A 13023-nucleotide genomic window follows, 5' to 3' on the forward strand; every position below is an offset into this window, starting at 1 on the left:
GCTTTCTTTTGTTCACCATTAGCATGATAGATGGTTCTCCATCCCCTTATTTTCAATCTAAAGGTGTCTTTAGGTATAAAGTGGGTCTCTTGTAAACAGCAAATAGATGGATCTTGTTTTCTTATCCATTCTTTTACCTTATGTCTTTTGATTGGAGCATTGAGTCCATTGATGTTTAGTGTGAGTACTGAAAGGTATGAATTTATTGCCATTATGATGCTTGTAGAGTTGGAGTTTCTGGTGGTGTTCTCTGGTCCTTTCTAATCTTTTGTTGCTTTTTTCATCTTTTCTTCCCTTAGAGAGTCCCCCTTAAAGTTTCTTGCAGGGCTGGTTTAATGGTCACAAACTCCTTTAATTTTTCTTTGTCTGGGAATCTTTTTATCTCTCCTTCTATTTTGAATGACAGCCTTGCTGGATAAAGAATTCTTGGCTGCATATTTTTCTGATTCAGCACACTGAATATATCCTGCCACTCCTTTCTGGCCTGCCAAGTTTCTGTGGATAGGTCTGCTGCAAACCTGATCTGTCTTCTCTTGTAGGTTAGGGACTTTTTTCCCCTTGCTACTTTCATGATTCTCTCCTTGCCTGAGTATTTTGTGAATTTGACTATGATATGCCTTGTTGATGGTTGGTTTTTGTTGAATCTAATGGGGGTCCTCTGTGCTTCCTGGAATTTGATGTCTGTGTCTTTCCCCAGGTTAGGAAAGTTTTCCGCTATGATTTGCTCACATAACCCTTCTACCCCTATTTCTCTCTCTTCCTCCTCTGAGACCCCTATGATTCTGATGTTGTTCCTTTTTAATGAGTCACTGATTTCTCTAATTCTTAAATTGTGCTCTTTTGCCTTAATCTCCCTCTTTTTTTCTGCTTCTTTATTCTCCGTAAGTTTGTCCTTTATATCGCTGATTCTCTGTTCTGCCTCGTCCATCCTTGCCACCACTACATCCATCCGTGATTGCAGCTCAGTTATAGCATTTTTAATTTCATTCTGGGTATTTTTTACTTCTTGTATCTCTGCAGAAAGGGATTCTAATCTATTTTCGACTCCAGCTAGTATTCTTATTATCGTGATTCTAAATTCTGGTTCAGACATCTTGCTTGTATCTGTGTTGGTTAAATCCCTGGCTGTCATTTCTTCATGCTCTTTCTTTTGGGGTGAATTCCCTCATTTTGTCGTTTTGAAGGGACAAGAAGAATTAATGAGGTAGCAAAATTGAAATTAAAAACAACTAAAATTAAAAAAATATTAAAATTAAAAATTAAAAACACACACACAAAAATTGAATAGATGATCCTAGATCCTAGGTGTGTTTTGGTCTGGGTGTTGAAAGTGGTTTGACAGATTAGAGGAAAAAAAAGGGGAGGGGGGAAGAAGAAAAAAAAAGGAAATCGTTTGAGAATTTGAAAAAATGAATACACTAAAGTAGACTAAAATGAGATGATTGGGGTAAAATAGAATTTCAAAAAATATACACAAAAGTAAAGAATATAGTAGAAAAAAATTAAAGAAAAATATTTTTAATAAAATTAGAAATTAATATGAATTTTTTCTTTTTCTTTATTCAAAAAAAAGGAAAACAAAAAAGATAAAAAGATAAAAAAACAAATTAAAGAAAGGAAATCGTTTGAAAATTTGAAAAAGTCAATACACTCTAGTAGACTAAAATAAAATGATGGAAGTAAAATGGAATTTGAAAAAATATACATAAAGACAAAAAATATGGTAAAAAAATAAATAAAAATATTTTTAATAGAAATTGAGAATAAAACTGAAGTTTTTCTCTTTCTGCATTCAAGAAAAAGAAAAGAAATGAAAAAGAGAAAAAAGAAAAAAATAAAAAGGAAATTGTTGAAAATTTGAAAAGGTGAATATGCTGAAGTAGACTAAAATAAAATGATGGAAAATAGAATTCGAAAAAATTTACACAAAAGTAAAAAATATAGTAATAAAAATTAAAAATATTTTTAATAAAAATTGGAAATAAAAATGAATTTTTTCTCTTTCTGTTTTCTAGAAAAAGAAGTGTAAAAGAGAAAAATTAAAAAAACAAAGAAAGAAAATTGAATAGATGAACCTGCTAACAGATTGCAGTAGGACTGAAATTGCTTCATTTTCCTCTAGAAGTCAGTCTATGGTAGCGCTTTATAGTCCATAAACTCTAAGCCGGTGGTGATACTTGTGTTCTTGAAAAGCGAGGTTGGCCCATTTGGGCGGGGCTCAGTGTAACAGCTCCGTTCTCCACTAGATGGTGCTGCTAGCCTACTGGGGTGGATTGTTGCAGTGCTGGTAGGTGTGTATGCACATGCGCAGGAGCAGTGAAAATGGCGCCACCCAGCTACCCAGTCTGTTCTCCCGGATCAGCAGTCGCGCACCCATGTTCTGTCTTCAGCTTTCATCTCCTCCCCGCTTTTTCAGTCTCCGTGACCAGGCCCCAGGCAGTACCTCTCTCCCAAGTTTTGTCTCAGATGCGGCTGTTTTCCCCGGCCCCTTACTTCTGAAGTACTGCAGCTTTGACCCATTCCACCCCTCTGCGGGAGGGTCTCACCGAGCAATGGCTGAATGTCAGCTGCACCCATGAACGCTTGCTGGACCCTGCTGCTGCTGGTGCCCCAAGACTGTGGCCAGGCAGCAGCCTATTCCAGGAAAAGTTTGCGAGATAGTATAGCAGCAACATTTCAGGGATTATGGAAAATCACAGCACACATCTGGCACCAGGCCTCCCCCTTAACGACCTTGTTCCAGCACCAGCGAATGTGGCCATTTTCTGGGGTCTGGTGGGACCAGGTGGCTTCAACAGTCTCTACCAAATGTCCTTCCAGCAGTGGAACTGCTTTTCCCCGTGTGGCCTGAGAACCTCCCGGACCCCACTCTGTTCCCGGGGATTTGCCCTTCCCACCAGAGCACTGGCAGGTATCCAGCTGTGGAGTTGCAGCCTTTGAGCTCCCCTTGTTTACAGTCTTAATGGAATTTAAACCCTCTCCTTTCTCCTTTCTCCCTTTTTAGTTTAGTCCCTGTGTCTGTTTCCAATTTTCCACTTTCTCTCCAGCTGCTTTTGGGGAGGGGTGCTTTTCCCGTGTTCTGCTGCCCTCCACAGTCTCCATCCTCTCTCCACCTAGAAAAGCAGTTCCCTACCCTCCACAGCTTCTCACTCCCCTAATTCACCTCTCCACGCTGCATACCTGCTCAATTCTGTGGTTCAGTTGTGCAAATTGTTGTGTTAATCTTGCAATCGGTTTTCTAGGTGTGTAGGATGGTTTAGTGTTGGTCTGGCTGTATTTCATGGACACGAGACACACAAAAAACTTCCATGCTGTTCTGCCATCTTGGCTCCTCCCCTCTGTCCTTGTTAGAGCTTTTAAGTCTGTTTTGTCTGATATATGTAGGGACACCCCTGTACTCTTTGGGTGTCCACTTGGATGGAATATCTTGATGGGATATCTTTTTTCATCTCTTGGAGCTTATGTATCCTAGATAAATTGAATGTACAGGAATCCATTGTGACTCAAGTTTTGAGAAAATGGGAAGTGAATTGTGAATTCGGATTGGAGGTACCCAAATCAAATTATACATACACAGCCTGGTTTTGTAAATGAGTGAAGTCTGGAAAGAGGAGTGGGTGGTAGAAAATAGGGCATATTGGAGAGCATGAGTCCCATCTAAAGATGACTCAGAATTTTTCGAAGGACATAAATCCAAAATTTTATGTGAAATCAGCCTTGTATAAATATTATGGATCTTGATTTTAAAAACAGAATGTACTAGCCCAAATCATATTTCTGTCTTTTCTGAAAGTTGGCATGTTTTGAACACTAGCATATCAGGGAAGGTCTTTTAGGATGTTTTCCTTAATTACTGCTTCCCATTTCTTTTATTTCTACCTTTAACTCCTTCCTAGTCCTTCTCATTTTCCCCCCTTTTCTTTACCACATCTAGGCTCTAAACCCAACCTAACAACAGAAGTTGAGAGGAGAGGAACATTTTCTAGCAGAGTAGGATTTGAATGTAAATACTTGTATTTATTTTTACCTGTTAGCCTTGTTTTGAAGCATGTTTAGAAACTGCTTTTTATATGTCCTTAACTATTTCTGTATTAAAAAAAGGTCTTACAAAGATGCTCCAGGATAGGATAACCTGTGCTGTAAAGGTGGTTTGTACCATATCTAATTCTTGCTCTGTATCTTTAGGCAATAGCATAATGGGATTTTATGTTGGAGGTGAAAAAATGAGACTATTTTACAGTGCAACTTTCATTGCCAAAAATATGTTAAGTTCAACATCCTTAAAAGGCTACTACAGTATTAAAACCATTAAAAGGTGGGATTTCATGGAATTGAAGAAGACACTTAGACATTGCCCAGGGGAGAGTGAAAGCATATGGAAAGTAGTATACACTTTAGAGGTAGGAAGAGCTGGGTATTTGACATGTACCAGCTACATGAGGGCTAGCAAGTTTCTTAGCTTCTCTGAGCTCCTGTAAATGGGGATAAGGAGGGAAAAGAGGATTAATTAATTGATTAAAAATTTCCCGAGAGGCCCCTCTATAGCAGCTCTTGCTCTAAACATATTTAGTCTGCCCACATAGAGTTAAAAGTCTGGCAGGAGAGACAGATGAAAAATAAGCAAATTTTATATGATTATTTACTATTGTGATAGGTGCTACAGAGGAAAACCACAGCATGGAATGAGAGCAAAACTAAGTGATCGTGCATGGCAAGTACTCAAAAATATTCATGAGTGTGAATGAAAGGTGATAAAGCCTTTTTTGGGGTTAGATTTGGAAAAGATGTTTAAACAGCATAGTGTCTTCAGTATCAGATTTCAAGGGGTTATTATTAACAGTGCTGTGCTGATGCCTTTCAAAAAGGGTGCAGAGTTAATGCTGAGTAATGGTTTGGATGTGCAACACACTCTGAAAAAAAATCCTGGTAACATACTCATTTTTCAGTTGTTGCCTGTGACTAGTCTGGTCTTTACTTCTCTGCTGTCAGTGATGGTAGTTGGTGGGACACCTTAAGTTTCCTGATTCAGGCATTCCCATTAAATTCTCAGGTGAATTAAAGACTATCTAAAGAATGTGCTTAAGTGGAAGCAAGAGATACCTTCCTCAGCTTCAGCCACAGCAGGGAATATGTTAGAAAATACACAGATCCTGGTTGATGAGGTGGTGCCCAAAATAGGTCCTGCAAAGGAATCAGTCATCAAAGGAACATCTCTCTCTTCTCTGTCTGCACTGCCTTCCATCTCTGCTTTCTTCTGTTCTTACAGCAGGGAGTCTTTCTCTGCTTCTCTGTCTGTGGGTTACAGGAGGTTCCAGCCATCCATGGACCTCTAGTATGTGTCCCAGGAGGGGTAGTCTGATCAGTCCTGCTTTAATCAGGTATTGTACCCAAGTCCAGTCCACATGGTGAAGAGGGTAGAATCACATAATAGGGTCGAGTCACATGACTCCCACCACTTGCAGAGTGACTTTTGGAGTTCATTAATCTATTTAGTGGGGAGTAAAAACAGTACACACTTCATCAGGAATATTGTGAACATTAAATGAAACAGTATATAGTGCCCAGCACGTAGTAAGTAGCAATAAATGTGAGGTATTATTACTGTTATTGTTGTTGCCATTTGACGTATTATTTCAAGCTTTGTAAGAGACATTTTTGCTTGTAATCATTGGAATCATTTCAAGAAGTTTAGAATGAAAGTCTTATTCTGTAATCAACTCATGAGCAATTGTGGGACTGTGAGGCTGAATGTGTCCTCATTAGTACAGTATCAGTCTTAGAAACATGGCTCACGTAATTAAATTTGTTATACTCTTTTCTTTATCATTTTGTTGAAGCAAGCCAGATGGGAGGAAGGCAAATAACAAAGCTTATCATTACCAAGGGTAAAAAAAAAAATTCAAGCTAATATTCAAGCTAGCTGCTTAGATGTTTCTGAACTTCTAGTGAATAAAATAGGCATTAATAGTAATACAATTGTTGGTACTCATTGAAGTTTGCAGTTATTAAAGCAGTAATAAAAAGAAACTTATCATAGCCATTACATGGTTTTCCCACATTTTAATAGACATTTGCCTCTCCGGATAATTAAGGCATGCCCATTAAATTCTCAGATGAATAAAGTTAATGTAAATGAACATTTCTAAGTCAATACCCAGTGGGTGAAATTGTTTTTGCGGTTTTTTTTTTCCTATTTTCTCAACCGATCAGAGAAACCTTTCGAGTTGTAGAGTCAGTCTACTGAGGTAAAAAGTTCTAGCATATCTGTGGTATTTGCACATTCAGTAATTAAAGATAGGTAAAATTGTCTTTGGCAATTACGCAAAAGTAGTTTTCATTTTTCTTAGTAATAAGATGTTTGTGACTAGGGTCCTTCAGCAGGCATGTGTGAAGCCATGTTTGCTCTCACTTCAGCCCATGTACTGGCTGCTTTCCTGCCCAGTGGGCTCCTTTGCTAGGTATCTGCCTGGCTTATGCCTCCCTTCCTCATATTTTGCTCACCTAGTCCCTTCTCCGTGGCAACTGCTCTGCCCATCTGTTAAAAATTGTATTTCATCAACACAGCTTTGCTCAATCCCCTTATCTTGCTGGACTTTTTTCTCAGAGAACTTAATACATTCTAACATGTTAGGTAGTTGATTTATTTATAATGTTTATTTTAGGTCTTAATACTGTTTTTATTTGTTTTCCCTGATATATCTCCAGTGCCTCAAACCAATCCAGGCACAGAGTATACCTTCCATAAATACCTAATGTATGGAATATATAATTCATATGTAAATACCATGCACATATATACTTACGTTAGTGGGGCTAAAATATTTTAATGTATGTGTTCATAGTACTATTTTTTTGCTTTTGTTTTTTAGCTTTCATCCTTCAATCCATCTATCCATTCCTTCATCTATTAATGTTTTCTGAGCCCCTGAAAACGTTCCCCTGGAGCTTTGTTTCCTGGGTGGGATGGAGGAAATGGAAAGGAAGGAGGACCTAATTCTTGTTTTTACTGAGTTTATGATACAGCCAGGGCAAGACACTATTAAATATGTTCTGTAAGATGAATTCAGAGTTACTAAAGGACACTTGGATACCGTAGGAGAAGATAACAGAGGCTAACACGGGCTTAGGCTTTTTTTCAGGGGAGACCTGAATGATGGGAAAGTTCCCAGCAAAGGGGTTATGTGAAGGGTTTGGAGATGACAAAATGGATGGCAGGTGTGTGACAGGCAGAGCAACAGTATATGCACAGGCCTAGGGTAGGAGAGATGGAGAAGCTTAAAAAGCAAAGGAAGGTTAGTGTTACCAACTGAGAGTCAGAATGAGGACGATAAGAGAAACAGAGGCCAAGTCCTCAAACACCCTATAAGCCTCGTTGGTAGGTTGAGACTTGTCCTGAGCCATTTGTAGATTTTAAGCACTGGGGAACGAAGTAGCCCAATTGCCACAAAGCGTGGCTGCTCTGTATGTATGTCTTCTCCTCCATCTGTGAGTGTCACGTAGATTGCCTTGAGGTAAGCCTTGGTGTCAAATTTGGCCTATAAAAGCTGTCCTTGGAAAACCACTGAATATATATGCTGTCCTTGAATGGCCAGAGTCCATTTCCTCCTTTGCTCATCGTAGAACCCTGAGTTTCCTTTAGGAAACTCTTCATCTCTTGTTAGTCCTTGTTGAGGTGAGGCCCCACTCCTGATGCCAGAGGTGGAACCCTAGAGCCTAATCTATGAAAGCGTTAAGTTCCCTTGTCTACAATGATGGGTCTGAGTGTGAGCACATGACCCAGTCTGTGCTCATCAGTGTGATTTCACCCTTCTCTAGCATTACTAACTGGTTCAATATGGCCAAACTGGTTTAATTAAAATGAACTCAGCTGTTACAGAGAGGAAAATCTGGTTTTATACTGGGTTTGAACCTTGGAAGCTCCAAGGTAGCCTGGAGCTGCTGGCAGCCATCTTGGCACTGTATGGGGCCTGAGATTTGCACCAGGATGGAGAAGAACATTGGGGGCAGGATGGGGATACTGGGTCTTGGTGAGATTGCTTGAGGCCTAGATCAAGTTTTGCATAAAGCCAGAAAAAAATCTGTAATTTTCAGGAATGTGTTATGTTTGGTTTCATTTTCATTTTTGCTTATGTAGTTTGAGTTAGATTTTTCTGTCTTTGCAGAGGTAAGCATCCTGACTTGCATAGACTGCAAAAGATTTCCCTGTTGTAGACTCCCATGCTGCAATTTGCTTAAATGGGGTGCTGACCCTGCTTGTTGACCATTATTAACACTGGAAGTGAGTTGTTTCAATACAGTGGCTTGAACTGCCTCTTGTTCTATGCAATTAATCATGGTTAATATAAGGAAATACTTTATTCTTCATTTCATCCATTTTTCTAACACATTCCAAATTTTTTGAATTTTCATCTGATCCATACTTACTTTCTCAGATGATTACTTGCGAAAACTCGAGATAACATAAATAATTCTCTGCTTTTTCTTGGAACAGTAAGGATAGTAGTGTATTAAATTCTGCTAGTCCTGTATCAAGCCCCAACTTGAAATGCAGTATTAAAATCTCCTTCAGATGCATGCATTGGTTTACAGAAAAATTCATGGCATCCTCAAAGCTCCAACACAAACTATGGTTGACTGTAACCAAAACGATATTCCCCAAACCATATTTGAGTCAGTTTATAAAGGAGTCTGTTTGTTGGATATTGATCAAATTCATGTCAGCTTTTTCAAAAGAAGTTTGTTGGTGGCAACTGTGAATTTTATTCTTTCTGAAAATGAATACATTTGATTTCATTGCTCATTACTTTTAGTATGAAAATGCAACTGTAATTCGTACACATATTTGTTTACTTCAGAGTTATCTCTGAAATCATCTGCTTAGTCATTTATGCATGCATGCATTTCTTGATTCATTCAGCAAATGCTTGTTGATCACCCAGCTTCTCCTGGTATTAGGGATATAGAGACCATTGATTATGGTCTTTCTTTTTAAAGAATGCATATGGATTGAGTTCCTACTGCTTGTTTAAAAATTAGGAATAGAACTCTAAAGACAGTTGTATTTTATCTTCAGATTTTTACGTCATAAAGTGTCCTTATGACAGACATTGTATAACAGTAGTGGTTCTCATACTTGAAATTCTAGGACCTGCACTCAGATAAGCTAGGAAGTGGGTCCAGCTTTTCCAACCAGCTTCCCAAGGGTTCTGTTCTAGATGGTCAGCTAATCACATGTTAAGAATCATATTCTTATAAGATAATAGTTATATTGGAAATGAGAGCTTAAAGGAGAAATGTATAAAGATATTAGACCAGAGGAAGGATAAGGGCAAAACCTCTTCGGCTAGAATCCAAGACCATGGATAATATGACCTGGGTTTATAAGCCCAGTTTCATCTCTTACTGCACCCCCAAACAACCCTTTGGTTTAAGTAAGATACCCACCCACTAAAGACATTTCAGTAGTTTGGTTTATTAAACCTTTTTTCCCTTCTCTTCTCAACCATAGGAAGCCCATTGTCCCCATCTTCTCCTTGAATATCTGAATTTTGCATATCATCAAAAACATGTCAAGCTAAGTGCTCTTCAAACTTTAATTGGCATATATAACATCCAGGAATATTATTAAAATATAAATTCTGACTCAGGACTGGCGCTGGACTTGAAGATCTACATTTCTAATAAGATCCTGGGTGATGTTGATGTTACCTATCCACAGACCACACTTGAAGTAGCAAGGATCCAGCCTATAGTAAGATCTTTCTTCTCAGAACCCCTACTTGCCCTAGAAAATGTCCAATTCTATATTGCCTCATACTGGTACTTTTCCACATACATACTTTTCCTATCTAAATATTAAATACTTAATATTTACCTACTAAATGCTAAACATTTCATATGTGTTCTCTTAATTCTCTCAAGCATCCTGAGTAGATGGTACTATCACTGCCATGTTATAGATGAGAAAATAGGCTCCGAGAGATTGAGATAGTTTACCCAAAATCACACACAATTTTCCTGAAAGTTTTTGAGGGTATGATCTAGGTATCCTATACAATATACAGCACAAAGGTTGACACATTTGGATTACATTTTGAAAAACATCTTTATAAAAAGAAAGAATATGGGACTGGGAGCAGCCATGATGTTAAACTTGTTTTTTCCACTTACTAATATGGCCTTGGGAGAAATTACATGACCTTCTTAAATTTGTTTCCTCACCTATAGTAGTGTATCCTTGTGTTGACTGTCTGGTTCACATGAAATAAAGTATATGAAATGCTATGTAAAGCATTCTGTAAGTAAGACATTGTTCTTATTTCACAAAACCTAACTAAGAGAGTAGAAAGAAAAAGTTTGTAGTTAGTAATAATACTTACATTGAGGTGACATGTCTTGGCCTTTTATTTTTTAAATGAAATCATACTACTGCTATAAAAATTGTGACAGCACAGAGAATTTATTCCTACAGAGAGATGACACCTTTGATCTCAAGATATAAAGCCTTTTGGAAAAGGAACCATGTTCATGGATAGTCCCACAGCACACTGAGTGCATAGATGACCAGTTTCAGCTTGGTCAAGGAAATAAAGAAGAAAGACCAAAGTTAGACTGAATTAAAATATTTTTTCATATTTCTCTAACTCAATAAAAGAGCAGGATGTATGCATCAGAGGAGATCAAAAAATTCATAGTGATCATTTGATAACTAAGGTACCCTCCCTGATTCTTAATTCTTTACCTTCCCTTCACCCTCTTTGTGTTGTAGCTTCATTGAACTTGTTTCAGTCCTAAATGTTCTTTGTTGATTTCAGCTTCAGCATATAAACTTTACCTGGAGTATTCTCCTCTGTTCTCTGCTTAGTGAATACTTTATTACCTGTTTAATAGCCATTCTGAATGGGAAAGTGAATTTCCCTGCACTTGAAGCAGGGTCTCTGTGGTTACGTAATCTGACGTTAGCCTTGTATAACCCTGAATGCCTTCATCAGAGCACCCACCCCACCACTGTCTTTTTGTAGCTCATTTATCATGGAATGGTAAGCTCCATAAAAGACTATGCTTATTTCATTGACTGCAATATTGTCAACAGCCCAGAGCCTAGCACATAATAGACGGTCAATAATTATTTATTTTTTGTACTGCTGCCTTTTTTTTCTTTTCTTTTTCTTTTCTTTAAGCCAAGAAAGAACAGTTCCTTGGAAGCTAATGATGAGGATACCCAAGAGCATTAGTACTTCAAAACTGCTCCTGGATCCACAAGCATCCCATGCCTAAGGGCATAGGATTTCCATTGTTATTTGTTTTTAATACTTCACATCTCTATATTGTTTGTTTGTTTGTTTGTTTCATTCTTTTTCTCTCTCTCTCTCTTTTTTTTTTTCTTTACTTTTGGAATCAGAGGATGCCTGCATGCATGTTGATTGCAAATGTCTGGGCAGGCTTCAGATTGCTACTGGATAGATATTCATGCAAGTAAATCTTACCTTTTATCAAAATTTCAGAACTTTTCCAAAGCAAAGGGATCAGAATTAGCATTCTCCTTAAGGCGGAGTGACTCACATCAGGTCATGAACTCACTGAGTCACCCACGCATACACAGTTTTGTGTTTTGAAATCAAAATGGGCATTGAGATCACAGCCAGAATGAAAATAATGTTTTGAGAGGTTATTACTATTTAGTTCTGGGAAACAATAGCCAGCCTTTGTTGTTTCCCCTCCAACCCTGTCATTTGCTATTTACACGCAACTTTGGCCTTTTAGATGGAGCAGCAAGGAAGGGGGCTATTAGAGGTGGAGCTTTAGGTTGCCCATCAACCATTCACCCATCTACCCATCACTAAATACATGCATACTCACCTGGAGAATTACACATCCAAGCTATTGAGTTGAAGAGGCAGTATGTCTAGTTTAGAATTTCCTAAGTCATCAAATTTGTGCAAATTACAGTGATAAAAAGGGTGGCTAGACAAAGGAAAGGGTAGAAGTGCTCTAAGATTCAAAGCAGGAATTTTTATATTTTGCTAGAATGTTTGAATTGAAAGGATCTTTAAAATATATCAACTTTGGTGGTGCCTGGGTGGCTCAATTGGCTAAGCATCTGACTCCTGATTTTGGTTCAGGTCATGATCTCACAGTATGTGGGATCAAGCCCCATGTTGGGCTCTGCACTGGCAGCCCCCTCCCCTTTCTCTGCCCCTCCCCTGTTCTCGCTCATTCTCTCTTCCTCTCTCCCTCTTCCTCCCTCCCCCTTCCCTCCCTCCCTCCCTCTCTCTCTCTCTCTCTCAATAAATAAATAAATAAATAAATAAATAAATAAATAAATAAATAAAAAATAAATAAGCAAACTTGAAAAACTCATTCAACTTTGCACTATCTTAACTTCATTTGCTTTCTTGCCTGTTAGTCATTCGGCTTAGTGGTTAATTGCTCAGACTCTGGAGTTTGCTTGAGTTTTAGTCTTGGCATCAACTGTTGTTGAACTTAGGTTATTGGCCAAGGTGTTTAACAGTTATGTGTGTCAGTTTGCGCATCTATAAAAAGGCAAAAATAAGAAGGAATGCGTTGGGTTGTTGTAAGGCTTAAATGAGGTAATGGATGTAAAGTGCTTAAAGCTCAGTGCCTGGCCCCTAATGAACATTCAGTGCATGTTGGTTTTTATTTTCACCAAAGGCTTTAAAGGTCAATATGTGCTAGATGCTGTGCTGGTACCAAGAATAAAGTTCAGTCCCCATATTTGGATGATATTTCCTATCTAAGAAGAGAGGGTAAAAACCTCAAAAATTATTGTCCAACATAATGACAAGTCTACCATAGAAAACATATGGAACAAAGTGTGCTGTCAACTCTGGGGATGGAGAAACTATATTTGATATTTGGTTTTATATGGACTTGGTAGAAGAGAGATGTAGGGATAGGTTTTTCAGCAAAGAGAACTGCTCGCAGGGATTTAGGCCTGTGAGATGTTTGGGCAAGTTGGATGTGGCTGGCTCAGAGGTGTGTGTGAGCAGTGGGACTGAGCAG

This window comes from Panthera leo, chromosome A2 (assembly GCF_018350215.1).
Source record: "Panthera leo isolate Ple1 chromosome A2, P.leo_Ple1_pat1.1, whole genome shotgun sequence".
NCBI classification, from domain to species: Eukaryota; Metazoa; Chordata; class Mammalia; order Carnivora; family Felidae; genus Panthera; species Panthera leo.